Below are 5,415 nucleotides of genomic sequence, written 5' to 3' on the forward strand. Positions count from 1 at the left end.
CGAACGGCATAACTTGAAACTTGTACAGCCCGTCTGGAGTAATAAATGCAATCTTCTCGCGGTCCCTCTCGTCTACCTCGATCTGCCAGTACCCAGATTTGAGGTCCATGGAAGAGAAATACTTGGTGTTGCATAGGCGATCTAAAGCGTCATCGATTCTGGGCAGGGAGTAAACAACCTTTTTAGTTACATTGTTCAATCGTCGGTAGTCAACACAGAACCGTAATGTGCCGTCTTTCTTCTTGACAAGGACGACAGGAGCTGCCCAGGGGCTCTGGAATTGTCAAATAACGTCGTGATCAAGCATTTCTTTAACTTGAGTGATAATTGCGGCACGTGCTTTAGTTGAGACATGATAGGGTGACTGTCGGAGTGGCTGTACTGTATCGTCAGTAATAATACGATGTTTTACAAGGTGTGTTCGACCCACGCGCGGCAGCGACGCGCACGTAGTTCTATAGCGATTGAGGAGGTTTCTCAGGATATCTTGCTCCGTCTGCGGTAGTGCCGGGTTTATGTTGTGCTTCAGGTCAGTGACTTCCTCTTGTTCCGGTCGAGAGTCACAAGTTAAAATGTGCACGCACCTATTCTCAGTGATGGCATCAATACAAGCGACTGTTGTTCTCTTATTGAAATACCGGAGTTCGTTGGTGAAATTCGGGATAAGTCAACTTCGCCATCTTCGAGGATGACGACAGCCCGAGCAACAGCAGTGCCGCAGTCGAAAAGCAAAGGCGGTTTACTCTCGACGACACCTTCAAATCCCCGAAGGGTGTGCGACAAGACGGTCACCATTACAATAGAGCGGGAACAGCCACGTGCTCGTCGATAATGTGGAGCTGCGCCGGCAGAACACAGTTAACTTCGAGGACATTCTCAGTCGAAAACTGAGCCGACTGAGATTGCAGGTCGATGATGGCGCAGTTTTCCGTCAGAAACTCCATACCCAGTATCACGTCTCTGGAACACTCCGCTAGCACAACAAACGTTGCCGAGAAGGTTCGCCCTTGAACTCTGACTCGCGCTGTGCACGTTGCTCTAGGTGTAACCAAATGTTCTCCAGCGGTACGTATCTGTGGGCCATCCCAAGCTGTCGTAACCTCCTTGAGTGCCGCGGCCAATGATCCCCTGATTAATCTGCCCCAGTATCCACCAAAGCGGTTACGGCAATGCCGTCAACTGAAAGGTCTAAACCAGCTGGTGGTGACGTCTCGCTGCGGTAATGTCAATGTGTCCGGTCTCGGCTTCGGTGCGTCGAAGAGGTGCGGTGCCATAGAGAAGCTGTCGGGCTACGCAGTTGGTCGGGTTGTCGGCTTGCCGTTAACTTGGGCGGCTTGCTAATCGTGGTTGTCTCTGGGTTGTTCGGCGTCGGCGAAATGGTTTGCGTCGTTGGAGGGTCTTGTAGTTTTCGTCGTCGAGCAGCCACACCTCCAGAGACTGCTGCGTCTAGTGTCCCCTACGAGAATTTATAGAGTGGTCCCGCGGCTCGGAGGAATCGTAGCGGCGAGGCGAAGGTAATCGGCGGCGCCGGTCTGATTCAATTTTAGAAAGGCAGTCGGCGATCTCTCGTGGGCGCTCTCCTGGCTGTGGACAGCAAGCACCGAAGGGGAACCCGCGAAGACCCATCTCTTTGTACGGGCAGCGACGCCAGACATGCCCAGCTTCGCCACAATGGTAGCACAACGGCTGGCAGTCCACCGTTCGCCAGATGTCAGTTCGGCGGCGCCTGGGTCGGTGGAGGAAAGTGGACTGGGAAGGTCGCTTGCAAGAAGCGGCGTGGCACCCAAAGCTTGTTGCACTTCCTCGCGAACAACATCGGTGACCGATGCAACTTGCGGCTGCGCTGGCGTAGGCAAGAGTTTCGCCAACTCTTCGCGCACAATGGCTCGAATGGTCTCACGCAGTGAGCCTCCTGATGACACGGTGGATCTCTCAGTATATGTGGACAGCATCCACAGTTGTGCGCTCGTACTGCCGTACCCGCATGTCAAGCGCTCTCTCGATGAAAGTAGCTTCCCTGACGAAAGCATCTACGGTTACTGGCGGACTGCGAACGAGACCAGCGAAGAGCTGTTCTTTCACACCTCTAATCAATAATCGCACTTTCCGCTCTTCCGATATGTTTGCATCAGCACGACGGACATCTCCTCTGCGTACGCCATCACGCTTTCGTTCGGATGCTGGATGCGATTCTGAAGTTGAATATTGGCCTTTTCTTTACGAAATATGCTAATAAATGCCTGCAGCAATTCTACTTTGAACGTATCCCATGTTTGCAGGCGAGATTCATGATTGACATTCCAGGCCCTCGCCGAGTCCTCCAGGCCAAAGTAGACATGGCGCATATTCGCGCTCGCGTCCCAGGCTATAAAAAGGTGGCCACCCGGTCGAACTGGTCCAGCCAGTCCTCGGCGTCTTCATGGGGGAGGCCATGAAAGCGAGGTGGTCTCGCTGGTGAAGCAGGACATTGGCAGGAACCTCTTGTGTAGTCCTATTGATAGTCTGTGTACTTGTGGATCGTAGATCAGGAAGCGGACCGATTTCGAGACATAGGCCACGTAGTCGCTGGCTGCCCTGATAAACAGGCGTTTCTACCCTTGGAGTGCTTCCTTGGCTGCAGTCGCGGCTTGAAAGGGACGTCCGGTACATGAAAGATCTTCCCAGCACTTCTCCACCAGATGTAACGTTGACAAAAAGGCGTGTGAAGGCCGCAGAGCCATGAACACAAAACGCCTGGTGTTGGCGAAGTCCAGGGACGTACGGTCCGAGCGCGAGGTGGAACTTCTTCGTCTTCTGCTTGTCTTTTTGTCTTCATCAGACTGGCATCAATACTACGAAGCGAAAGCTCAGAACTATTTGCAGTCCCCATTTGTACTCATTAAATAATTCAAACGCACAGAAATACACTGTTGTTTTTCATCATGCATCACATTATCTGCAGTTTTCCTAACCATGGAAACTAGACTCACTGGCGTTTGCTATGGCTCCACACAGAACTTCAGTCCACAGAGCAACACCCGTTAAACGTCTTTTGGCAACTTTGCCTATGCTAGTAGCGTAACACTCTTGTTCTCATCAACACCTCCTTTTTGTTTTCTTCCAGGTGAGTAGGGTCAGGAGGCACTGTTTCCAAAGGATCTCAGTACCCACAGCTGCCTCCTGAAACCATGTTCGCCGCAGTGTCCCATTAGTGTACTGGCAGTTCGTACGTGATGCTGCGTAAACGCACACACTTGATGGAATCGAATCTGCTTCCAAATTTCTGCGCGGAGCGTCTTGGTATTTCTTCTTGCATGGGCTGCCGAAGGCTGGCAGGGCATGAACAGCCGCTGAACCTCAAGTGGCACCAATTCCTTCTTCAAGGCGAACGACGCAGTCCTTGCTCGGCAAGGGGCAATAGAAATCAGGTTGTACGTTTATGAACACAGATAGGGCAAAAGGACCCCGGGAACTAGATAGAAAGTTCGTTAAAACTGAGAGTTGGGCTAATTGTTAGTGGCTTGCTGAATCATTTTGTTAGCGGTAAAAAACATGACACAAAGAACACGGCACACAAGGGACATCCTCTAGACTATATATATATATATATATATATATATATATATATATATATATATATATACACCCAGCACCTCCACCAAGTTGTTACGATGAAATAGCAAAGGGGTGTTTATTTACAGTGATATGGCAGTGGGATAAGTTGAAGCCTACTAGCCCCAGGCACCAACGCTTTCTCCTCTTCTCCCAGACCATCACAACCCTTCGTCGTCGTCAGTGGCGTGACTATATATATATATATATATATATATATATATATATATATATATATATATATTGATACGTAATACGTAAATACGTGATATATATATGTGTGTGTGTGTGTGTGTGTGTGTGTGTGTGTGTGTGTGTGTGTGTGTGTGTGTGTGTGTGTGTGTGTGTGTGTGTGTGTGTGTGTGTGTGTGTGTGTGTGTGTGTGTGTGTGTGTGTGTGTGTGTGTGTGTGTGTGTGTGTGTGTGTGTGTGTGTGTGTGTGTGTGTGTGTGTGTGTTTTCAGTGAACACTAGTTGGAGTCTGCGGGTGTTCCTTGTGTGTCGTGTTCTGTGTGTCCGTGTGGTTTTCACCGCTAACAAAATTATCCCATCTAGTGTTGATGCGACTACTACTCGTTCTACTGCTTCTGCAACTACTACTGCTGAATTACTACTACTGTAATGACGATGCTGCTATTACCGCTGCTGCTATGCAATTACTATTACGATTGATAATACTGCTACTTGCAATGATCTCTCTACTATAGCTACTTCCTACTCCTACTACTACCGTCATAATATCCGCCACCACGCCACCTAGAGTTTTCTGCTACTACAATGCCCTTACTTATGTTGTTACTACTATTGTTGGGAGAGGTTGAGGGCCAGCGGAGAAGGGGTAGGCAGCGACCGCGATGGTTAGATGGCATCCTCGAGGCGCTGCAGATGAAGTTATGTGATGTTAGGAAGATAGTAGAGTCCGGAAAGCGTGGCGTGATATGGTCCATAGGGCCACGAAGAGTCGGACACGACTGAACGACTGAACTGAACTCAACCACTACTGCTCCTAACACTACAAACAAGCATCGTACTAGTGAATTATATTTTTGCAGCTGTAAGCCTTCGTGTACCAAATATTTCTGTATGATTATTGCGCAACCTGCCATTGAATGGTGGCGTGCCCCGGCTGGACAAAACTACTTAGGTGGATGGTGCCTGCTTATACTCCTCAGTAGACGAGACTGTAAAACTGGGCGGCTCTCCTGCGATTTACTGGTGCCAGGAAGGATGGTTTTCAGGAAGCGCATTTGGAGGAAGTGATTAGCGCGAGTGACGTCGGGGTCATTGCCCAATATGCCTCAAAAGTTTGAATGGGGCGCATCTAACGTCCGCTACTAACAACATAAGGCCTTAAGTCAGGGCACTTAAAAGCTTTTTAAGCTTGGCAACAGCGTAAGTAGAAGACGAACACACAGAATAGGTACACTGCATGATGAACCCATTCTACCTATTCTTCTACTTGCGCTGATGCAAAGTTTAATCATGAATCCCGAACGCGCTCAAACTTGTGCATTTCCTCAAATCCTTGCTGCCGATAGCACAGTGACTCGCGGCCACACGGTTTATGCCACACTTTTTATGCTGTTACTTACGAAATTAATGAAGCTATCAAGACTCAGCAGATACTGCACCCAAAAATAAGGACTGTGACCTTGAAATTTTACACAAATCCTAGGTATATCAAATGAGAAAATTATAAGGGAAACAAAGATTGCGCAAGTTTTGATGTACAATGACAGGCATGAGTGTGCCTTATTTTGTTGTGTAGCTGCGCCATATATTGTGTCACATTTTGTCCTTTCGTTTACAGGAAGAAAACACCAAAC

The sequence above is a fragment of the Amblyomma maculatum genome, chromosome 3 (genome assembly GCF_055883805.1).
Source record: "Amblyomma maculatum isolate TAMU_Amacu chromosome 3, ASM5588380v1, whole genome shotgun sequence".
In the NCBI taxonomy this organism is placed as follows: Eukaryota; Metazoa; Arthropoda; class Arachnida; order Ixodida; family Ixodidae; genus Amblyomma; species Amblyomma maculatum.